Raw genomic sequence first — 26319 nt, forward strand, 5'->3', positions numbered from 1 at the left:
TTCCATCCACACAGATATGGGATGCTCATTGTGGCCGTCCTTTAGTGATACATGAGCCCTCCTAAGAGAATTGCCTTCTTCCACCAACCTTCCTTTTCTGAGTTTATTCCTTTTCTTCTATTATTATGTTGTATGTATTTATATATCTTTATTACAGTATCTTTCTTATTTGATTATAAGCTCTTTGAGTGACAAATTTTCATCTTACACATTTTTGCATTCTTCCCTCATATCCAAACTACATAAGTGCTAAAATATATTGCATTGAATTTTATTTATATAAAATTTTTATTTATATAAATTTATTTATTTACATAATTGAATTTAAATAAAATTCAATTATTCATGTTAATCATGTAACAATTTAAATTTACAGAATGTTTAGGAATATAACATTTCAAACATTTTCTTTCAAACATTTAACATGTAAATACAGGGTTCTAATTATATTACACGATACTAAAATAAATCTAGTTATATTTACTTTCATTTATTATTATTACCTTTTACATGGGATCTTGCTATGTTGGCCAGGTTGGTCTTGGACTTATGTCAGAAAGGATCTTCTTGCCTCAGCTCCCAAGTACTCCCAAGAACTGCAGGCATGTGCCACCTTGCCTGGCTAATATAGTTACATTTTAATATGATATTAAAGTATTTTAAAAATTACAATGGAAAAGGAAAAATAATTATTATATTTTGGCCTGCTAATTAAATAAAAAATATTTTTCTTTAAACTTATTGCTCTTTAGGGCTGGGGATTTAGTTCAGTGGTTCTACCGCCTGCCTCACAAATGCAAGGACCAGAGTTCGATCCCCAGTACCAAAAAAAAAAACAAAAAAACTTATTGCTCTTTAACAGATATTAAAATACCTTTTTTTTGGAAACAGGGTTTTGTTATGTAAATCAGCCTGACTTAACCTCAAACCCACAGAAATCCTCCTGCCTCAGCCTCCCGAGTGCTGGGATTACAGGTGTGTGTTACCACACACACTATTAAAATACTTTTCAATCAAGAATTTAAGCAGGAAAATTATATATCTATCTTGATATTCATTTGCTCATTCCATTTTGGAGATTTTTTTACTAGTTTATTTCCTTTTGAGGGCTACCTATTAAGAGAATCAAAATCCAAGGATAACATAAGTAAACCTAGCACAAAACTGCCATGCAAAGTAGTTCCATCAATGGTAGTACTCTCCTACTTTCCTCTTTTCACCCATTGCATTCTTGAACTCTTACTAAAGACAACTAAAATGGTATTCCATTATAACTTCAAAACTGTTTTGACACTAAAAATCTAAAAAAATGAATGGAGCACAATAGTCCTCCATGCCCCATAAATCACAGTGATTTTGAGTGCCATGTGTGTCATTGTACCATGACATTGCATATATTTTTTTGTTAGTACATGTTTGCAGTACGTAATATTGATATTCCTTGTGTGGAGTTGGCACATGTATATAACACATCTTAATTCCTTCTATTCAACCTCTTTCCTTCCTCTCCCCCACCTTTTCCTCCACCTCTTGATCCCCTTCCCATTGGAGAAAGATCTATCCTTCCTACTTCCTGTCATCTACCTTTTATTTTGCTCTTTATTCATAATTTGGGTTTCTTTTATTACCAGTACACACCCATTATGTCAGAACAAGAAAAAAAGAGAAAAGTAGACTTTGAATTTCCTTCTCTTATGACATAGTAGAGTGCAGATTTGTTTTTCAATTAGACAGCAAAACATTGCTATATAATGAAATTTAGCTAAACTATATGAACAGAATATATCAACATAACCAGAATAATCATTTATCACAGTATTTTTTATTCAGAAGAAGGTGACCGTAGAAAAATTAGAAAGTTTAAAATGAAATATCTTTTAGTAGAATTTCTTACAAAATTAAAAATGACTGAGGCTGCAACTAAAGTATGTTTCCATATGGCTGAGTTGTTAACAAAATATGAAAACTGTTTTTCCATTGGTGAGTAATGAAATCATGTTCAATCACAGGAGCAGAGAAATGCACCAGGAGGAAACAGACTTATTAAATATTACTAGCCTTTTGGTGAGAACAGTTGTTGAAAGACTTGGGGACATTGGAAGCATTATAATAGTCAATTAAAAAGCAAAGTAGGAGACTAATGTCAGCAAGATGTCACAGTAGGAAGTCATGAACCTCCCCTCCTTTACAAACATATCAAATTAGGAACAATTCACAGAACAATTTTCTTTGCAAAGAAATCGAGCAACAAATTAAAAAGCTCCTGTAAACCGAACTCATGGAAGCTGATAAAGAAATTCAGGACAGACAGACACTGAACGAGGGAAGTGGCAATTGGTAGCCTATCCCCCTTGGATTTGAAAACTCGGGTCTCACCCAGGATTAGCCTGCAGGTCCAGGCATCTCATGCAGGACCCGGATGTGGTGGGCTGAGACTGACCAGGAGGTGGAAAGTGATCGAGGTCAGATTCTGGCTGTTTCTAGTTCCTACTCCTGTCAGACCCTCCACTCCCACCGCCACAGTAGGTGGGATGAGCTGGCCTGATTAAGAACTCAGCCCTCCCCAGGATGACAGTGATGGGATTCCGTGGTCGGAAGAAAGGATGGTACATAAAGTCCATTATTTGTCTCTGAAGGAATTCAAGAATGCCCAGAAGAGATAGCATGGAGACAGCATTGCTGAGAGCCTGAAAACCATGAATGAAATAACTCCAGACATACTCAGCTACCTCATCTTTGACAAAGGAATCAACCATCCTCACTGGTGGAAAGATAGCCTCTTTAATAAATGCTGTTGGGAAAACTGGATTTCAACTTGCCAGAGATTAAAACTAGACCCTTATCTTTCACCATGCACTAAACTAAAATCAAAGTGGATTAAAGATCTAAATATTAAAACAGAAACACTAAACTTGCTGGAAGATAAGTTAGGTGCAACTCTCGAAGTCATTGTCATAGGAAAGGACTTTATGAACAAATCCTCAGTAGCATGGGAACTAGCACAAAGAATCAACAACTGGGGTCTCATCTTATTAAAAAGCTTCTGCACTGCAAGAGAAACCACCAACAGAGCTAAAAAACAATGTGCAATGTGGGAAACAATTTTTACCAGCTGTTCCTCAGACAAAGGTCTACTATCTAGAATATATAAAAACTAAAAAAAAATCAGACCCCCCCAAATATAAAGACCCAATTCAAAAATAGGCATCTGAAATGAACAGATATTTCTCAGACAAAGAAGTAAAAGCAGCAAATAAATATATGAAAAAATGTTCAATATCACTGGTCATTCAAGAAATGGAGATGAAAACAACACTGAGATTCCACCTTACCCCAGAAAGAATGGCTGCTATCAAGAAATGAACCAATAACAAATGCTGATGGTGTTGTGGGGAGAAAGTATCCCTTCTTCATTGTTGGTGGGGGTGCAGACTGGTGCAACCACTGTGGAAATCAATATAGAGATATCTCAAACAACTAGAATTGGAAGTCCTATTTGACCCAACTATTCCTCTACTGGTTATCTTCCCCAAAGAATTAAAAGAATCATACCACAGTGATATATGTGCACCCATGTTTATATCGGCACAGTTTGTAATAGCTAAAACTTGGAAATAGCCCAAGTGCCCATCATCTGGAGACTGGATAAAGAAGATGTGTGTGTGTGTGTGTGTGTGTTTTAATAAAATGGAGTACTACTCATCCATAAAGAATAAGAAACTAAGGGGAAAGGAAAGAAAGAAAAGGAAAAATTATGAGAAAAGAAAAAAATGGAAATGAAATCTATGTAAATAGGGAAGGGTGGAGGGGGTGAAGGGCACACAGGTAATGGGGAAAAAATAAGAACCAAGATTCATCATGTACAGGTACAAGCACCCAATGATAAATGTAAACTTATTGTATACCTAAAATGTACCAAGAATTTTAAAAAATAATAAAAAAAGACAAACTAGAGACTTTTATAGCTAAATGGATGCACATTGAGGCCAAATTCTTAAGTGAAATAAATAGGACACACACGTCTAAATACCAAATAGTTTCTCTGGTGCGAAAAACTAAAAGTGTAAATAAGAATCAAAGTGTGTAATTGATATTGTGAAATAGGAAGAAAATGTTTAAAGGAATAGGGGAAGTGGGAGGGGAAGGGGAAAGGAAAGTAGGGAAAAGAAAAAAATATGAGAAAAGGGAAAATATGGAAGCAAAAATCTTTGTAAATAGGGAAGGGTGGAGGGGGTGAAGGGAGGGCAGGGGAATGGGGAAAAAATAAGAACCAAGATACTCATGTAATGGTACAAGATCCCAGTGATGAGTGTAACTGTATTGTATGCCTAAAAGGTACCAATAAACTAAATGGAAAAGAAAAAAGAAAGAAATTCAGGACATCTGCTTGCTAGATATGTACCTTTGGCATGGCACCATACAATTCTTAGTTTTTAAGAAGTTTTTTTAAGAACACAATATACCATGTTATGCAATAAATCTCTTGAATATATTCCTCATGCCAACCATGCCAAAATGGTAATCATCATTCTACTTTCTGGTTTTATGTGTTTCTTCCTGCATTCTACCACTTTCTTGGCTACCTTAGTATTCCTAGTACCTAAAGTGTATTAGAACTGTTGAAAACACAATGATAAAAAGATTCTCTTTTCCCCGCCTCTCATTTCTACCCCTTAATGAGAGTCAGGTAGAGAAATAATAAAAGAGGCCAAAATGATTGAAATTACAATTAGAATAATGTACAATTTTAATTTTCTACTGATGAAATAAGTTTTTGTCTGGCCTCTGGGACAGGAAATATTATGAATGTTCTTTTTATTACTTTCAAATTACCTCAGGTGCATTTGTACTAAAAAGTACTACATCCTTAGTACCAAAAGGATTTCTAATTTTTAGCTAAATTTTTTAACATTATCCCCCTCTTTTCCTTTCTATAGCTCAGTTTGCAATAATGATAAATTACCATGATTTAATCAGATGGTAATATAACAAGAACACATTTCAAGACATTACAATGTTTAAGCCAAAACTATAGTATCAGCCCCAATGAAACTAATAATATTGGTCATGAGAACAAAGATTATATTTATAGAAGTGAGACATTGCTTAGATATGAATGACTTATTTCTCTTCATTGTATCTCACTAATTTTCTCTTACAGTCTATTAATTTGCATTTAACTCACCATTCAAATAGTGCTCTTTATTGTCAACCATAGTAGCACTCTGTCTTCAGATGTTTTGAATTCTCTGTTGCTTTTAAAATTTTGACTATGCATTTGTTTTCCGATATCTCTTCTCTTTTCTCATTTCTCTTTCCTTGGTTTCCTCTCCTCTCAAACCATGTCTTCTTTGGTAATTTTTGTTTGTTTGTTTTCTCTAGTTTTGCTTGCCATTCCAAAAGTTTATATATTTTCCTGAAATTGAAATAGTTTAATTATTTTGAAAATTATTAAAATAATATAAACCCAATTCAAAAAATGAAAGAAATAATAAAGAAGTATAAAAAATGAGAACTAAATGAAACAATCTTAAAATTCTGGCACCCAGAAATGATTGCTATTAACATTTTGAGCAAATTAGTAATTTTGTTACTAATACTAATTAATGTGTTAGAAACACATACATAATTATAGCTAGTTATATATATAGTTATATATAAATGGCATTATAACACATGTTTAATCATTTAAACTACTCTCTTCAATTAAAAAGAGCAGCAGTATCTTTCTGTGTTAATAATATAGACATCATCCATTTTAGTTTCTATATAGCATTTCAGTGCATGCTTGTACATTGCTTTCTTAACCAATCACTTATTAGTGGAGATTTTGAGTATTTCTCATTTTTTTATTTAAAGAAAGCTGCTATGAACATTATAGCAGTTCTGTGTGCTTGATGATCTTCTGATGTAAATTTATTGGAGAATTACACAATCAAAATAATACAGTTAAAATTTTGATATCTTTATACCTTCTTCCTAAATGATTATACCCACTTACACTCCTATTAAGCTAATGTGAGAGGTTCTATTTATTTCTTTAAGCCTTTGAAAATTTTCATCTATCTTTTAAATGTTGGGTTCTCTCCACATTTGTCTTTGAGTTTTAAAAATTCTTATTCTTCATGCTGTCCCTATATGCCTCACTTCCTGGAATGTTATTTTCACCCTAACATGCTGCAAGAGGCCATATGTGCATAACCAGAATGTTCCAGGTGTACCCTGTGGCCCTTAAGACATTCAATACATCTAAAGTAGACACACTGAAGAACTGGATATGATTGCAGTAGAGTTCAAATACAACCAATACAAATATTAACTGAGAAAAATGCTAAGGAAATACTTAGAACATGAGTTCTAACTTAACATATTTGAAATATTGTTATATGGAAGATGGTATACTTTCATGTGTTATACAGAAATAGGATACCGTGTAAGAAAGTAGGATTCCATGTAAGAAAAAAAAAAAGCTACTTAGTTGTTAAAATTGCCCAATAATGGAAGAGGCTTCTTAGCAATGTTTAGTTTTAGAAATCTTGAGTTAATCTCTTTAGTCCCAGTTTCTTTCACATGTTAAAATGAGAGGTTTCAACCAGGTGATTTCTTGATTTCTAAGGCATTTCTTAGCTCTACATTCTATGTACGATCTCTCTCTGTCTCTCTCTGTCTCTGTCTCTGTCTCTCTCTCTCTCTCTGCATGTGTTTGTATGATTTTGTTTTTATTGGTGTTTAGGACATTGGATGGGAAATGTCATCATGGGATATACCTCCCTGCCAGGAATATCCATTCTAATCTTCCTGGGATACTTTTTTGGATAAATTCTATGACCTTTAAGTGAACTTCTACATTACACTTTAGTATATAAATAATAATTCCTTGCTAACTTTGATGTTTAAATACTTTGAAACTTTTTAATTAACACATGTACTGACAACAAAATTTTCTTTTAAATTTGAAAATGATTTCTTAACCATGTAGATAGAGGAATGGATTAAAAATGTTCTACGAATTGCTTAAGCTTTGTAAAATCCACAGAAACAGGTTTTATACCTTTCTTGAGGAAGAAAGAAATTTCAATTAGAGTGATTGTGGAAAATACTGTCGAATTTGAATTTTTTTTATAGAAGGGTATATCTGGTTGCACCATCTTGAGATAAAATTAGGTCATATTTGGTTAACATTAAAAATATAATAACTCAGAGGTACTAACCACCTGGATAATCTGGAAGGGTGGTATTTTCCCTGGGATTCTCCTCCCAAAATTCCCTAGGGTTACCAAATCTAAAGGGTTGAATCAGTTTTTAATGTCTGTAACTGTTCCATAAGGATGAGTAAGAATGAATGTCTATTTATTGAGTCATCCATTCATTCCTTCATGTCTCTATCTGATGCCTGTTATTAAGTGACTGTGTGTCATGTGGTATAATGCCTCATCTGCTAAGGCTGTTTGTTGATCCTTCTATGATTTATTTGTATAGTGTTGTCCTAGTTAGGCAAATAACTTCGTTCCCTAAACACAAATACCAAAATCTGTCTTGAGCCTCAGATGTTATACTTCTTAGTGACTCAAGTGTTTCATCCTCCTTTATTATTATATGTGTGTGTGCGTGCACATGTGTTAAGAACCAAAATAAGATTTACCCTCTTAGAATATTTAACTATACATACTTAAATATTATAGGATTATTCTGCCTAATAAATTTCCAGAACTTATTAATTTGCAAGTTGTTTTTAACTTTAATTTTTCATCTATAATTTGGGGAAAAGAGTCAGCAGTTTACAAAAATTTTATGAAGATTAAATGAGAAGATATTAACAAAATACTTCACATAGTAGACGGTGCATCATAGGTTCTCCATGTTTTTTCTTAGCTTTGAACCCTTATTGCTATCTTAAGTCTAAATGACTTGGGACTTATTTATATACTGCTATAAATTTTTAATATTATTTAAGTAAATGGAATATTTGTTAGGTCCTGTCTTCAATACTAATTTTTAAGTTTAGACAAGTTTGTTCACTTAGAACTAGTTTATTAAAAAAAACCCCTTAAACTTCTCGTACTGCTTTTTTGCCATACATTTACATTGCAGAATAGGAGGGAGACTGTCAGAATTGGAGACATGACTGACAAACAATAGAGAATCTCTATACAGAGAACATATATAGAATAATGTCAGCTCAGGTCAATATATTACTTTTGTATTGAGAACAGAATTAATTATTGGTACCTACAATCTTAAACAAATAAAATTATAACTGTCTATTAAAAACAGGACAATCTTCAGTGTTTTAGGAATGCAATATTTTGCTAATAATCAAATAAGATAAAAAGTGAGAAATGTTTGGATTTTCTTCTGTTGTCAGTGTTGAATGCTCTTTGGATATTTGTCTGTATTGACTGGATTCATTGTTGTCGCCATAGACTCTACACTAATTCTGTATACCATGGTATGATCCACTCTTTCACTGTGGCACTTAGAAGGTTCAGCTGTGGCATTAACAGATTGCCTAGGGCTGACAGATAATGATCAAACTGTTACAGAATATAGGTTGATCAGTGCCACAGATGTAGGTTTGGCAGTTCAGCTAAAGACCCCTATTTATGTTGCTGAAGAGGGTTATAGATATAACTTGAGTTTATTTAAAACATAAGAGCTTGCTTCCTTATATGTGTGTCCAAGTGTGCTTCAGTCTGGAACTATAGCTTTCCAGATGCCTGCAAATGAAGTCAAATAGAGCTAATGTTGTCTTCACCGTAACTAGGGAAAGCGACCACATCAGCTATGCCTAAATTGCTCATTGATACAAGTATAAATCTGGAAGAGAAGAATCCATGACATGATAAAACCTGCATGAAATCAACTTGACAAGCATCTAATAGTACAACTGGAGAAACATGAGATCCAAAATTTCATGCAGCAACTTTAATGTCTAAGTGTAGAACTTGGTGCAAGATTAGGTGATGAAAGTTCATCCTTGTCCATTAATTTATTTGAATGAAGACTCAAGATATTGAGGAATACTTCCTTGCTTAAAAAATGCATTTCTTCAACAAATTCAATTGAAATTTCTTTAATAGCAAATATTTTCAACAATGCTACTAATTTTTATGGAGGTGAAATTTGAGATTAGACATTTTATATAATAAAACTTCACTAGAGGGTGCACATATCCTCAGTGATATGCCTAACAACTTCTTGGATATTTTCTTCAACACCTGTGCATTTCCATGCTTTAAGAAAGCATCAAGGTGTTCCTTTCAGAAGTAGTAGCCAACATATCTCCCAAAAATGTATTACTGCATCTTGTAAGTGTATTTTGATAGGTATTCGATTACCTCCTAGAACTCTTTTTATAATAGTGTCAGTAAATTTATACAGCTGTACTTCTGGCTGTTCCAAATTCATCTAAGGTATACTTATATAAGACAAATCAGGCAGGGTTTCCATTGCCTAAGTTAATAATGGAGATATATCACATGATTCTTTTCAATATTCTGCATTCACTTGAGCCCATTGTTACAGTCTTTCACAATCCATTTCTTGAAGCAAGGCTATCTGTTCCATAATTTTTAAATCTGCTATTTGTTGGTTTGTATGCAAGAGAACTTTGACATCATTATGAATTTGTTTTACTCTTTCCAATGCCTTGACAATATCCTCAATAATAGATCCTGAACTTGTATAAGATGGCATCTTCAACTTTAGTTCTTATTTCTACATTTGAGTTTCAACTTAAAGCTTAGTGGTTTTTACTTTTAAATCCTGAGGCTGTTTCTTTTCTACCTGTAGGTGGCTTGTTTATTTTGACAACAGCTATGCATTGCTTGAACGACTTCATTTAAGCTTTCAATTTCTTCTTTTGCTTCCTTAAAAATGTTTATTGAATGGACCAGGGATTTAGTTCTCACCTGCCTTGCAAGTGCAAGGTCCCGAGTTCGATCCCTGGTACCCAAACAAAAAAAAAATGTTTATCAATAGATAAACTTCTGCACTCAATATCTCCATATAAATTTCTCCTTCAAGTCTGCAAATTATTTTCAACAAAAGTTTGAAAGTGCCCCAAATCTTCCAGTATCTCTCTGTCACTGTCCAACAATGATCCTAGAGGATCTTTTGCAGCTTGTATGATAGTTGGCTGTTTGTGCAGAGGTCCTGCCTGCCCCACAGTTGAGGCTGTTGGCAACCCTGGATACTGGCACTGCAGCCACTTCCCTGTTGCCCTCAGCCATGATAACACCATGAAGCCCACCCCAAGGGGAAGTACTGTCACCTTAGACCAAGACAGGGAGCACACTAAGTGCAAGTTTTACCTTTTCTTTGCCTAGAACTCTTACTCAGGGCCTTATATATAGTTTGTTATCCCTATCAATGTTGGTTAAATTATAGGATCAATAAATACTTTTAAATTCTTCATTCTTGTTAATTTGACTTCTTTTGAGATGTTTGACACGTTAACATTTTTCAGTTATTTTCTAATCAGAATCATTTTTCTGTTTATTTCAACAATGTATTTTTTATCCATCCTTCACAGTTGCTTAGTTTTTTCTTACAAACAATACTTATCACTCAGCTATTCTTGAATAACAATCCATCTCAAAACTTGGTGGCTTCAAACATCAACCATTTTGTGTAGGTCATAATTCCACAGGTTGTTAATTTGGGTTGAACTCAGCAAGATAGTGCTTCTCATCTGAGTCAGCTGGTTACTACAGCTACAGTCAGCCGATGATTTGGCGGCTGAAACTGTCTGGTTTATGAAGTCCTTAGCTGGAAGGACTATTAACTGTTACTCCTCTCTATATTATCTCCCATCATCCAGGATGCTAGTTTGGACATGTTTATGTGGTGGCATGACTTCCCAGAACCAACAGAGAGTAAGAACCAATGGATAAGCACTCTTCGAGCCTCTGTTTGTGTCAAACTTACCAATGTTCTGTTGGTCAAAGAAAGTCATATGGCCAAATCCAGAGTCGAGAGTTAGAGGAACAGATTCCATTTCTTTTTTTAAAAAAAAGTTTTTATTAATATATGTTTGCAACACATAATGAATATCCTTAACATGGAATATTGGTACAGATTCTACTTCTTGATGGAATAAGCTTCTAAAACATGACCATTAAAAAAAATTATCACTTTATTTCTTGTTTGTAATCATCTCTACACAAATGCCAATAACTTTTTATTTTTCCTTTCATATATTTTAATTGTTTAACTTTCAATTTCACAGTTGAATTCCATCAACTTTTCCATGAAAATCTATTTTTCTCCTTAACAACTCCTCAGTTTTTCCAAGCAAGCCACTTCTGTCCTTAATTACCATAATTCCCAGAATAAGCTTTTTCTAAATATGCACATCTTTTGAGTTAATACAATACAAAACTAAATCTGGAAAAATTCTACAGCTTTACATTTGTTTTTGCTTATTTTCTAAACCTATTTCCCTAAAGCAATGTGGCAACAATGTTCAGAAATTATAATTTAATTAAAATAGGGATGAAGGTATGGGTAAATATCACCTTCTCTTTTGGATCCATTGTTAAGTATCCCAGAACATATCTCCCTCTTCCTCTTCCTTGTAAAATAAAACAATACATAAGTATTTTAAAATAATAGGGAAATTTCAAGCTGCTATGCCTATAAAATATATAATTGCAAATTTTTATGATTACTAAAATATTATTAAAATATATCTTGAGAGGCCCGTGAGGTCTGGCCGGCAAGTAAGACTTCCAGAAGTCCGGGGCCTTCTCGGCTCGAGGTTGGCGGTGAGCCATGAAGAGAGCTGCGCTGCGGGTCGAGTAGGCCTCCTGCAGGGAAACGGCCGGATTGCCTAAGAGCAGGACTTGGAAGAAATGGCTTACCCTGGAAACAGCTCTCCAGCGCGCTAGGTATTTCAGAATCAAAACTTGGAAAAATAATTAGGAATGGCTGTGGAAGAACTCCAGTCCATAATAAAGAAATGTCAAATCTTAGAAGAGCATGACTTTAAAGAAGAAGATTTTGGCCTATTTCAGTTAACAGGCCAAAAATGTATAGAAGAAGGGCACATAGATCAGTTATTAGAAATTATTCAAAATGAAAAGAATAAGGTCATCATCAAAACCATGGGCTGGAACCTTGTTGGTCCTGTTGTTCTGTGCCTTTTAAGAAATGATAAAGAAAATGATGAAAGAAAAAAATATTTTCTAGTTCTTGATTTACTGGTAAAGTTATGTAATCCAAAGAAATTATTGTTGGGTTTGCTCGAATTGATTGAAGAGCCCTCTGGAAAACAGATATCCCAAATTATTCTTCTTTTACTTCAGCCATTACAAACAGTGATTTAGAAACTTCCTAACAAGGCATATTCGGTTGGATTAGCATTATCTACCCTTTGGAGTCAACTGTCTCTTCTTCCTGTTCCTTATTCAAAAGAACAAATACAAACAGATGACTATGGCCTTTGTCAGTGTTGCAAGGCCTTAAAAGAGTTCAGTAAACCTTTTGTGGGAGAAGTCATTGATGATAAAGAAAACAAGGAAAATGAAAACAAAAAATTAAAGGATGAATTACTGAAATTTTGTTTTAAAAGCTTGAAATAGCCTTTGCTGACAGCACAATTCCTTGAACAATCTGAAGAAGCAGGAAATGATCCCTTAAGGTGTTTTGCATCTGAAATAATAGGGTTTTTATCAGCAATTGGATACCCTTTTCCAAAAAAATATTTTTAATCATGGAAGGAAAAAGAGGATATGGAATTGCCTTGAATTTGAGGAAGAAGAAGACAAACAATTAGCAGACTCTATGGCCTCTCTGGCATATCTAGTATTTGTTCAGGGCATCAAAATTGATCAGCTGCCAGTGGTTTTAAGCCCTTCATACATTTTGCAGCTTAATATGGGGCATACTGAAGTCTTTTTGCAAAGAACAGAAGAGTCTGTTTTGTCCAAAGGATTGGAACTACTGAAGAATGGTTTATTGAGAATAGAAGATAACAGTCTACTTTACCAGTATTTAGAAATCAAGAGTTTCCTTACTGTACCGCAGAGCTTAAAGTAATGACACTTTGCCCTGTTGAGACATTGAGAAAAAAAAGGTTTAGCTGTGCTTCAGTTGTATATTAACAAGTTGGATTCACAAAGCAAATATACATTATTTAGGTGCTTGTTGAATACAAGTAATCCCTCAGGTGTGGAGGCCTTTATTATTCAAAATATCAAAAATCAAATTGATATGTCATTTAAGAAAACACCTAACAAATGGTTTACAGGACCACAGCTGATTTCTCTTTTAGATTTGATACTGTTTCTCCCAGAGGGTGTTGAAACAGATTTACTACAAAACTCGGATAGGATTATGGCTGCATTAAATTTATTGAGGTATTTGGTTATGAAAGATAATGAAAATGACAATCAAACTGGATTGTAGACAGATCTTGGAAAGATTGAGAATAATTTCTTAAAGCCACTTCATACAGGACTTAATATGTCAAAGGCACACTATAAAACAGAAAGTAAAAATAGCCAGGAAAATAACCAAGTAGTTCAAAAGTCTAAGGACCTTTGTTCTGTAACAGTAGGTAGAGAAGAGATCCCCAATAAACCTCCTGAAATGCAGTTTAAGGTCCTACATTCAGCTCTTTTCACATTTGATTCGATTGAAAGTGTTCTAGCTCGAGTAGAAGAACTCAGAGAAATAAAAACAAAGTCTACCTCTAAGAATGTGTTGGAATAAAGTAAAAGTTCTGCTTCCTAAATAAAAATTAATAAAATAAAAAATATATATATCTTGATTTTTCTTCCTGGTATAACATACATGTCTCATTAACTCCCAAATTTTTCCTCTGTTTTTCTTCTCATTTTCTCCTTTTTCTAAACTTCCTATTCTTCTTATTGATCTAAATGCTATTTATCATTAAAGATAAACTGAAGTTGCAAGTAGACTTTCCCTAATTATCACATTTATTTTGATTTACATTATTAAGAACTTCTACAGAATTTAATAGTTGGTACCACATAAAATCATTTCTTTTATTATACATTGGTAATGTTTAATGCTTTTTACTTGTACTCTAATATATATTATAGGTAGTGTTTTCATTGTCAGACTTGATGCCTGAGTAAGTGGATGGTTATCTTTTATAAGTGCAAGATTTTGTCCTATAAACATACCTTACTATCTAGTTTTTTTGACTTAGTGAAACTCTAGACTTTCTGAGCACTGTAACTAGCCAACATTAAGCTACTTTGCAGTTTTCCAAAACTGAAAACTTTCTCATGTCTTTTTTTTTTTTTTTTTTTTTTTTTTTTAGAAAATACATACTATTAGGGTTTATTAACACATTCAAGAAATGTTCAGGGCTTGTACGTTTCAAGATTTAAAATAACAGTTATTTCAAGGTACAAAATTAAGTTAGTTGCTGTGTTTTGATTAACAGAGTGCAATAAACTTGTAAGAAATAGTATTTCTGAAAATGTAGCACACTGCATTTTAACCAAGTATATTACTACAGTTGCTCTTTTGAAGAGCAACTTTAGGACTTTCAAGATATCTACTTCCTACCTAGAATTGTCAGTAATGAGGCCTTTTATTTTCTAATGATTACATATCTGACCCCAGGGCCAGGTGAAAGTGATCAGCAGGGTTTAACACTTTCTCTGCTTTTGGGAAAGCAACACAAGGACCACCAGCAGTATGTGAATCTAATAATGCCTCTTTGCTGTAGTAGACACTCACTCACCTTCTTCTCTCTTTTTCTTTCTCCCTATCCCTTTCCCTCAGCAGAGAATTTATGTTGGACTTACAATTTTTTGATATATCATGATGAATTGTGCCTTGCTGTGTTTTCTCTTAGAGTCTCCAGGTATTAATGATCACATGCTTATTCAGCTTAATGTTCTTGATCTTTCTCTGTGATTGACACGTTTAATGGTTGTTGTAGCAACCCAGTAATTATGTACCTGCTGTGTTATATTCATTTCATGGAAAAAACCCAGTTTTCTTCAAGAGTAGTTTGACCTCCTCCAAGCTAGCTAAAATAAAGAATAGTAGTTCATAAGTATTATTATTCATCACAGTCACCAAATGCCTATCTTTCCCCACTGCATTTTGTAAACATTCTTCACACATCAAGAACTGTTTCAGTACTGGTACTTATATAATTAAAATATTTGTAATAATTATCTGCTTAACATGATACTATTTATACAATTAAAATGTTAAAAATTTAGGATTTGTTGGAAGATTTGTGCTCAGAAAGCAATATTACCTTTAATAACCCCTTTATTTTTCTTTACATAGAAATCTTATTTTTTTTCAATTAACACATATGTATTTAACATAAGAGAAAATGGGCACTGAGATTTTTCAGGTACCACTTTTGTGATCCATGGCTGTATTCTAACTGCATTTATTTTTCTCAGAATTCATTATTAATTCATGTAAGCTTCCAGAAAACAGAATTTAACTTCCAACAGAGACAATGTAGGGTGAAGTTTTGATTAAAGGTTCAAAGGCTTACTTGAAGAAAGTACTTTAAATAAGATTTTACATGATAAAAGAAAAGAATAGTCTCATTTTAAATTTTGAGCCTAAATTGTAGGCTCAATTTTTGAACTGTATATAAATTCTGAATAAATTCTAGTGTTCTATACAGAAACATAAATATATTTTCTTTTAAGAAATATATTTTTAATAGCACTGTTTTATGCTTACTAATTTCCAAAAAATATGTTCATATCTAAATGATAGTGCTGTATATTAAATTTGGAATTTTTAAACATGACATAAAATCAATTGTTAAAGATTTTGTTCAATTTAAGATATGTCCATTTGAAAGTACTCCCTCTTTTAACTAAAATTTTAGCCTTTATTTATAATATAAAAATTGTTCTCTATAGAATCTTGAAAATTAATTCAGGTTAAGATTAATAATGGTCAAGTCATTGCAGAATAATAACATCATTAATTTCTTGAATTCTTTGTTTTCTTAAATAATATCTAATAGGATGAAAAATTTAAGTTTGGACATAATGTAGTAGGAAAAATTGATAGTAATATTATCTAGAAATGTGGTATATAAGCTGATTGCCACAGTATCTGAGGTAATTCACTAACTCCTTAGACCAGTTATTATAGAAAACTTGGTAATACTGAGAGACGTAGAAAAACTGTGAAATGGAACAGAAAAAATTTATTTCTCCCTAATTACAATTAAACTATTGAAGTTTAACGCTGTGAAGGAGTGAATGAACTAACATGTATCAGTATCTGCTTTGTAACAGGTATTGTGTTCAACATTTTATATTTATTATATTATCTCATAATCTTTGCAGATAGTCTCCTAAATCCACTAGTAAGTTTTAAATACCTACACTTATTTTGTCTTAAAAGTTAACATTAGGGTTTTGGGATCAGAGATGAGCTATTATTATTGCTTACAGTATTAACCACACTGGCTGTCTATGCACCATTCTTTTTCAAGAAGGAAGCCACAATTATGTGCATAGGAAGGAGGCCCTGAAACCTGGAGTTTGTATAGTAACTGCTGTAGAGCAGCCTTCTCCTGAGAGAGGGAGAGCTTGTCTTGGGGTTGGGTCAAAGGAAGAGAAGGAAGAGGTCCCCAGTTTAAAATCATTGAAATATAAATCAATACTCTGGGATTCTGCTGTGCATTGAAATGTAAACATCTGGTTCTTTCTGGGGCTCTCCATCTAATCAGCTCAACTTTTAAAACAAATTCCAGCTTTTCTTGCTTTTAGAATTCTCTAACCATGCAGAAACAAGAAAATGTTTTCTTTACAATTCCATAGCCATGAATTGTGGCAGTTTTAATACTGTTGCTATGAAATTTGTGGCCATTAACTTTATTTCCATCCCTTTCTTAATGTGTTTAGTTAATAAATTATTATGCCAGTTATCAAAATGATTTGCTTTAAAATCATCTTCTGTATTAAGTTTTATGTATTCAATAAATATTTATTGAACATCAAAAAGTATTTAAAAACTGGTGCAGGTACTGGCGATGTATCAATGAACAAATCAAAGATCGCTGCCTCTTAAATTTACAAACTTTGCAGGTGAAATTAGAAATAAAACACTAACAAAGGAAGTGAATTACATGGTATTTAAAGTGCATGGTATTTATACAAATAAAAAGTATAGGAGGATGAGGGACATTAAGGGTTTAGAGAGGCAAGTGTAAAGTGAAATAGATGTACAGGACAGGCTTCACTGAGAAGTAAAATATGAGCAAAGACTTGAGGGAAGTGAGGAATTACCTAAGCGAGAAGAATATTTTAGGTGGGGAAAAAAAGTCAGTGGATATTTCCCAAGGTGTAATGAGAATAAGGAGGCTGATGTTGACGTTGGAGTGAAGTAAAGTGAGGGGAGATTTGCAGGACCGGACTGGAAAGACCTTAAAAGATAGGGCCTTGCAGATCACAGAAGAATATGCACATGTTTAGAAAAACTTTGACAATGTTTCTGAGTGAGGAATAACATGATCTAATTTGCATTTTAAGAGGATGACACTGGCTGATGCTGTGTCTAGAGTAGATGTAAAATGTAAGGGAAAATTATGAAGAACTTTTAGAAGACTAATGCAGTAATTCAGGCTGAGTGTGACTGTGCCCCTTGACGCAGTGGTGTAGAGAAATAAGAAGCAGCCTTTCCACTCTGAATGTGTACTAAAATTTATCTTAACAGATTTCTGCTCTTTGGTTAAGAGAAAGGGAGGAGTCTAACATGATTCAAGGTTTTTGGTCTGAATAACTAGGAAAATGTTTTGTCATTGGCTGAGATTATTGTGGGCAGCAGTTAATTGGAGGGTCAAAAATGGGGTGGGCTAGGAGTGTAGTCTTGAACACTTTGAATTTGAGATGTCAGATACACAGTTGAGTAGTTAGTTGTATACATGACCTTGGAGTTTGAGAGATAGCTTAGAGCTGGAGATGGAACATATAAACATGTACATTTAAGCTGGTCATTTAAGTTTTGTGGGCCCTGAGCCTTGTATAATTTTGAAGTTTCCCTCTAAAGAAAATGAATTCAAAATTGTAATACATATCAGGTACAGAGGTGAAGATTTATTTAAAATGAGAAAAATTCCTTCCTGGTCACCATGCTCCCAGCCCAGAGGAAAGGGCTTTTGGGCCACCTTCTGTCCCACTGCTCCTGGCCCAGAGGAAGGGGCTTCCGGGCCATCATCCCTCCTGTTGCTCCCAGCCCACAGGAAAGGGCTTTGGGGCCACCGTCCCTACCGCTGCTCCTGGCCCCTGTCCCACCTCTCCCAGCTCAGAGGAGGTAATCTGTGCAGGTGCTAACAGCCCCCCGCCCCAGTCAAAATGAGAAAACATGTAACTAAGTCTCAAAACCAGACTTCCAGATCACCTAGAGCAACCCCAAAGGGAAATGAGATGGAATACTCTGATACTCAACCACCTGGACCCACTGAACTGGCAACAAAAGGGAATCTAGAAAAAATGAAATCAGAAATAATTTCTCAGATAACAGGAGAAATTGTGCCCCTAGTGCAAGACATGATTAATAAATCTAGAGAGAAGCTCAGGAACATGATGGAATCCCAACATAGGAAATAAATGGAATCCATAAAACAGATGCAAATAGATTTCCAGGACATGAAAAGCTCCATTGAAAGTCTACACAACAGAATGAGCCAATGTGAGGACAGAATTTCAGATATAGAAGATGAGATTGCAATTAGTGACAAGGAAAAGAAAAATTGCTTCAAAATTATAAGGGAACATGAGAAATCAATCCAGCAGCTGCTAGATGATGCAAAGAAGAATAACATAAGACTGATTGGAGTCAATGAAGAAACAGGAGAGAGTGCAGATGACATAAAAAATCTCTTCACAGAAATAATGGCAGAAAACTTCCCAAGCAGGGGAAAAGAACTGAACATACAGATAAGTGAGGCATATAGGACTCCAAATAGCCTTGATCAAAAAAAATCTACACATAGGCATATAAGTGTTAAGATTCCAGAAACTCAACAGAAGAACAAAGTTCTACAAGCAGTTAGAGAAAAGAAACAAATCACATACAAAGGAAAGCTCATCAGAATCACAGAAGACTTCTCAACACAAACCATCAAGCCAAGAAGAGCTTGGAGTGACATATTCCAAGCCCTAAAAGAAAACAGCCTCCAACCCAGATTGATGTACCCTGCAAAACTATCTTTCAAAATGGATGAAGAAATAAGATGCTTTCATGACAAAGAGCACCTTAGGAACTTTGTGAATACCAAACCAGCACTCCAAAGAATTTTACACAATATCCTAGGAACAGACATTGAGTATAATAACCCCAGGAAGCAAAGCAGAATGAACCCATCTGGCATGACAAGAAATTAAATATAAAGGGGGAGAACCCAACAGAAAGAAAAAGTCATGGCAATGACAAGTCAATACGTTTCAGTTATAACCATCAACGTTAATGGGCTCAATTCACCAATCAAAAGAAATAGACTGGCAGAATGGGTCACGAAGCAAAGTCCAACAATATGCTGCATACAAGAAACACACTTCATTCAAAAGGAAACTCATAGACTGAAAGTTAAAGGGTGGAAAACAATACTCCCTGCAACAGGAACCCGAAAAAAAGCAGGAGTAGCTATCCTCTTTGCAGATCAAGTAGATTTCAAACCAACACTGATTAAGAGAGATGAAGAAGGACACTACATTCTTGTAATGGGAAGAATCCAAGAGGAAGAGATGACAATCATAAATATCTATGCATCGAACACTAGTGCACCCAACTATATAAAACAAATTCTAATGGACATGAAAAGTCATATATGCACTAATACAATTGTAGTGGAGGACCTCAACACCCCACTGTCACAAAAAGATAGATCAACTAGACTAAAAATAAGTAATGAAATACTAGAACTCAATCAAACTCTTGAACAAATGAACTTAACAGATGTTTACAGAGTCTTCCACCCCACAAAATCAGAATACACAGTCTTCTCAGCTGCACATGGGTCATTCTCATAAATAGACCACATACTCACACATAGAACATGTTTAAGTAAGTGCAAAGGAATTGAAGTTATCCCCTGTATATTATCAGACCAGAGTGCTATGAAATTGGAGATCCATAGCAAAAGAAACTCAAAAAATTTCATAAACACGTGGAAATTGAACAACACACTTCTGAATAACCAATAGGTCACAGAGGAAATTAAAGAAGAAATCAGACAGTTCCTTCAATTAAATGACAATGACAATACAACATATTGGAATCTATGGGACACAATGAAAGCAGTATTATGAGGGAAATTCATAGCAGTGAATACACATATTAGGAAAACAAAATGAGCCCAATTAAACAACCTGATGCTGAACCTCAAGCTTCTAGAAAAAGAAGAGCAAGACAACCCCAAAGCTCATACAAGGGAGGAAATTATAAAGATCAGAAGAGAAATCAATGCAATGGAGACTAAGAGAACGATACAAAAAATCAATGAAGCCAGGAGTTGGTTCTTCGAAAGAATCAACAAAATTGACAAACCCTTAGCCAACCTTATCAGAAAAAGGAAAGAAAAGGCCCAAATCCATGCAATTAGGAATGAAAAGGGTGAAATTACAACAGACCCAGCAGAAATCCAGAAGATCATCAATACCTACTTCCAGAACCTATACGCCAATAAGATGGACAACATAGAAGAAATGGACAGATTCCTAGATACCTATGAATTACCAAAGTTGAATGAAGAAGACCTAAAAATTCTGAACAACCCAATATCAACCAATGAAATTGAAAATGTAATTAAAACTTATCAACTAAGAAAAGCCTGGGCCCTGATGGCTTCACTGCTGAATTCTACAAGACATTTAGAGAGGAACTGTTGCCACTACTGTTTAAACTCTTCAATGAAATTGAAAGGGAAGCAATACTCCCAAATTCATTCCTGGAAGCAAGCATCACCTTGATCCCCAAAGCAGAGAAAGACCCAACTGAAAAAGAGAACTGTAGGCCTATCTCACTAATGAACATAGATGCAAAAATCCTTAATAAGATAATGGCAAACAGAATGCAGAAGATCATCAAGAAGATCATACACCCTGATCAAGTGGGATTCATCCCAGGGATGCAGGGATGGTTCAATATATGCAAATCAATCAATGTATTACACTATATCAATAGAGCCAAGGACAAAAACCATATGATTAGCTCCATAGATGCAGAAAAAGCATTTGACAAAATCCAATATGCATTTATGATAAAAACCCTACAAAAATTGGAATAGATGGTCTCTACCTCAAACTGATAGAAGCCATCTATGAAAAACCAACAGCCAATATCATACTAAATGGTCAAAAACTGAAACCCTTCACACTAAAACCAGGAAGAAGACAAGGATGTCCACTATCACCACTCTTGTTCATATAGTTCTGGAAGCATTAGCCATGGCAATTAGACAAGAGAAAGAAATAAAAGGAATAAAGATAGGAAATGAAGAAGTCAAATTGTTATTATTTGCAGATGACATGATACTCTATATAGAAGACCCCAAGAACTCCACCCAAAGTCTTCTAGACTTAATAAGCAAATTCAGTCAAGTAGCTAGTTACAAGGTCAACACACAAAACTCAATAGCCTTCCTCTACACCAATGACAGACTCACTGAGAGAGAAATAGGGCAAATAATTCCTTTCATAATAGGATCCAAAAAACTGAAATACCTAGGAATCAACCTAACAAAAGAAATCAAAGACCTCTTCTCTGAAAACTATGGCACTCTGAAAAGAGAGATTGAAGATGATATCAGAAAATGGACAGACATCCCCTGCTCCTGGGTAGGAAGGATTAATATAGTGAAAATGGCCATACTTCCAAAACTTCTGTATAGATTTAATGCAATTCCAATTGAGATCCCACCAGCATACTTCATGGACCTTGAGAAAACAATCCAAAACTTCATTTGGAACAAGAAGAGACCCAGAATAGCAAAAGCAATTCTAGGTAACAGAGACATGGCAGGGGGTATCACAATCCCCAACCTGCAACTCTACTCCAAAGCTACTGTGATAAAAACAGCATGGTACTGGCAAAGAAACAGACCTGAGGACCAGTGGAACAGATTAGAAGATGCAGAAACAACGCCAGACACACTCAGCCATCTCATCTTCAATAAAGGAGCCAATCACCCTCACTGGAGGAAAGATAGCCTCTTTAATAAATGGTGCTGGAAAAATTGGGCTTCAACTTGCCAAAGATTAAAACTAGACCTATATCTCTCACCATGCACTAAACTAAAATCAAAATGGATGAAAGATCTAAATATTAAAATAGAAACTCTGAACCAGTTGGAACAGAGGTTAGGTAGAACCCTTGAAGACATTGGTGTAGGAAAAGATTTTATGAACAAAACCTCAGTTGCCTGTGAACTAGCAAAAACAATCAACAAGTGGGATCTCTTCTTATTAAAAGGCTTCTACATAGCAAGAGAAACCACCAGCAGTGTGAAGAGACAACCTACAATGTGGGAAAAAATCTTCACCTGCTCTTCCTCAGACAAAGGTCTACTATCTCGAATCTATAAAGAACTTAAAAAGATCAGACCTCCCAAATTTAAAGACTCAATCCAAAACTGGGCATCTGAAATGAACAGACATTTCTCAGACAAGGAAGTAGAAATAGCAAATAAACATATTAAAATGTATTCAACATAACTGGTCATTCGAGAGATGCAAATGAAAACAACACTGAGATTCCACCTCACTCCAGAAAGAATGGCTACTATCATGAAATCAACCAATAACATATGCTGGGGGCCTGTGGGGAAAGAGGAGCCCTGCTCCACTGCTGGTGGGAGTGTAGACTGGTGCAACCACTGTGGAAATCAGTATGGAGATACCTCAAAGAGCTTGGACTGGAAGTCCCATTTGACCCCACTATTCCACTGCTGGGGATCTTCCCCAAAGAATTAAAAGAATCATACCACAGTGATATATGTGCGCCCATGTTCATAGCAGCACAGTTTGTAATAGCTAAAACTTGGAAACAGCCCAAATGCCCATCAACTGGAGGCTGGATAAAGAAAATGTGGTTTTTAAAAATAAAATGGAGTACTACTCAGCCATAAAAAATGAGAAATTAGAGACATTTATAGCTAAGTGGATGCACATTGAGACAATACTCTTATGTGAAATAAATAGGACACACATGTGTAAATACTGAATAGTTTCTCTGGTGTGAGAAACTGAAAGTGTAAATAAGGACTAAATGTATAATAGGTAATGTGAAATAGGAAGCAAAGGGGCAAAGGGGAAGGAAGTGGAAGGGCTAGGGGAAAGGAGAGAAGGGAATGGGATTAATATGAGAAAATGGAAAAATAGGAGCAAAAGCTTTGTAAATAGGGAGGACTGGAGTGGTTGAAGGGAGGGCTGGGCAAGGGTGAAAAATAAGAACCAAGAGAGACTATGTAAAGGGGCAAATTTCCAATGATGAATGTCATTATATTGTATACCTAAAATGTACCAATGATTAGAATGAATAATCGATAATGTAAAATAGGAAGAAAAGGTCCAAAGGGGTAGGGGTAGTGGGAGGGGCAGGGGAAAGGAAAGAAGGGAAAGGAAAAATGCTGAGAAATGGAAAAAATGGAAATAAAGTCTTTGTAAATAGGGAAGGCTGGAGGGCATGAAGGGAGGGCTAGGAATGGGGAAAAAAATCAGAACCAAGATGCATTATGTAAAGGTACAATTCCCAATGAGAAATGTAATTGTGTTGTATACCTGCAATGTACCAATGAAAGAATTTAAAAAAATAAAATACAATAAAGTAAAATGAGAAAAAATTAAAACAAATACTAATTTGTAACTGAGAAATAGCACAAGATCATGGAATTTGGAAAACTACATATTTAATTAACTATATGTCTCATATCTGTGTAATACTTTTTCTGTACTTTTTTTCCTCTATGCTAATAATTATGTAATATTATCTGTTGAAAATATGGAAAAATAACTTTACCCTATTATGAGTCATTAAAATTTATTTTTTATTAATGATGGTCTGGAAAGATTTCCTTCATTTTTACAATTTAGTGAAAAATTTCAGAGTTGTCTTAAAATTCAATGTAACTTCTATCAAACTTCTTGTGTACATGATCTATATGATTTGGAAAAGTTTCTAGTGACTGACTTTTGATTTTGAACTTAAGCTGTGCTTCTTCTTTGCTACCTGTGTACTTCTCATGCTAGGCAGACTGTGATGCATCTTTGTTTTGTGATACCACTTCCAGCCTTGTACCTTTGTATTATAACATCAGATCAGTTTGGCACAGTGGATACTCTTTCTAAATACTATTTGTAGGAGAGCTAATAATAATTTATTACATGCAGAAGTGACTGTGAATCAAATCCTGTAAACTTAAACTGAATGTATCTCTAACTCTATTTCTTCTTAGCTACCCAAAATATTCATAGATACTAGACTGCTCCCGTTATGTAATGGGGAATAAAAGAAACCATGGTTTTAGGCAATAATGGTTGATATATCTTACTTAAATGTATTTTGCTAAAATATGTCTCTTGAGAACACAACACACACACACACACACACACACACACACACACACACACACACACCCCTTCTGCCCCAGGGACTTGCAAAAGGCCTGGAGAAGTGAAGATACTTACAATTTAAGCTTTTGAAAATATAATAAGGTAGTTGTAGAGAGTTAATAAGAACATTGTTTTTTCCTGGATTATGTGATGCTGTTTCATGTATAGATTTCTAAAATGTGTAGGTTGTATCATCTTTTCTCAGTCTAAATATTTACTTTCATACATGCTTTTTTATTCACAATTTTGTAATCATTTTCTTAAGGAGGATTTCCACTATTGATTAAGCTTCAGACTCAACATATTCTTGATCTTATGAGTTCTTAGTAGGACTGAAGGATATTTGAGGTCAGGGAATGAATTCTACCACAGGGAATGAATTCTAAAGAATTCCAAAGAAAGGAATGAATTCTAAAGAAAGGAGGTGATGTGATGTATAAAATTTAGATGACAGAGGTGTTGAAATTACTACCAATGAAAGAGCTAGGATGACAAGATCATTGTGAGATAAAAATTCAAGGAACTGTGCCTTGAAATCTCACAAATGAAGGGAGGAAAAAAACTGAAAAGAATGACACTAAGCAAGGAGCTCAAATCTTTGAGGAGAGGCAATTCTCTGGACCTTCGTAGATAACAGCAAACATGAAGTAAAGTGTAGTGAGTTATAGAATCTACTATGAAATTTAAATCTGACAGACTTCAGGGACAGTGGACAGAAATGATCTGATGAGAGTGGAACAAAGAAAAACCTTACCTATTCCAGTCCTCCAATCAGTGGCAGTAGGAAAAGAAAGACTCCTGTATCTTTTTGCATGAGAATTTGGAGAGAAAGAGCCATTACTGGAAGGTTGGAGGAGAAGCAGTGTCCTCCAGAGAAAGAGGTTTTTGTTTGAACAACAACAAAAGAAAAACCATAGGGAACAGTTGGAGAATGGATTTTTTGGTTCACAGGAAGAGTTTCAGTATTTGGGAAGAAACAGGAGAACAAAGATTACTTGTACTAGCTTGCACTTTTACACACACTAAATATCCTGTAAAAATAATTGATAAAATAAAGGTGTCACCTATAATCATTATTACCATATTTGCTGTGTCTCTTTTATTCCTATAAAACTTATCCACTTGTTTCTTTCTGCTCATATTTTTCCTTTCTATAAGTTTGCTTGTCTTTTTATAATTTTCTGTCCATCTGCATTCTGCCTACCTCTTAATCTTTTCTGACCTCTCTTTTGTCCTTTACAATTTCTCTCATCATTTTATTTTAAAATCACACTACATTGTGTCTTCCTGTACCCCTCACACTTTAGCTATAGTTGAGAATGGACAGTGTGCAATCACAGGGACAGTGCTAATTTTGACAGGTTCTATCTCTATCTTGACTGGAGAAAATGCCACCAAGAAAGAGTTATAGGAGGGCAGCCGATATTCCAGATTCAGGTGGACAGTCTTCTCTCTGAGTGATGTTTACTTTGCTTCCAGTGCTCTCAACACTTTCTTCCTCAACACTTGAGAGGTGTAAACTGGTTACTTTTCAACACGGTTTGTGCTGTTTTTCTTATTAAACTGAAAAGGGAGCTGAGTAGACCCGTCAGTTGTGGGACTTGAAATATGAAAACTTTTTGAATCTCTTGTTTTATGAATGATAAAAAAGCACTTTCTGAATGATATAGGCACTACAATTTCATTTTATTGATGAGGTAATTGGTTGAGAAAGACAAAAGTAATTTTTTTCAAAGTT

The 26319-nt window shown here is 34.6% G+C and overlaps 1 protein-coding gene and 3 pseudogenes across 20 annotated transcripts in view; 2 read left to right on the forward strand and 2 right to left on the reverse strand.

Annotated features, from left to right (window-relative positions):
* Slc4a10 (solute carrier family 4 member 10) overlaps window positions 1-26319 on the forward strand; it is a 308057-nt gene that overhangs the window by 146746 nt on the left and 134992 nt on the right. The gene's annotated exons all lie outside the window — the stretch shown is intronic.
* Window positions 545-13804, forward strand: LOC147829930 (glomulin pseudogene; annotated as a pseudogene).
* Window positions 8427-9305, reverse strand: LOC147829931 (conserved oligomeric Golgi complex subunit 6 pseudogene; annotated as a pseudogene).
* LOC147829932 (conserved oligomeric Golgi complex subunit 6 pseudogene) lies at window positions 9374-10232 on the reverse strand (annotated as a pseudogene).

Source organism: Heterocephalus glaber, unplaced genomic scaffold (assembly GCF_053883595.1).
Source record: "Heterocephalus glaber isolate CG9 unplaced genomic scaffold, H.glaber_assembly_v1.0 deba00000347, whole genome shotgun sequence".
Lineage (NCBI taxonomy): Eukaryota > Metazoa > Chordata > Mammalia > Rodentia > Bathyergidae > Heterocephalus > Heterocephalus glaber.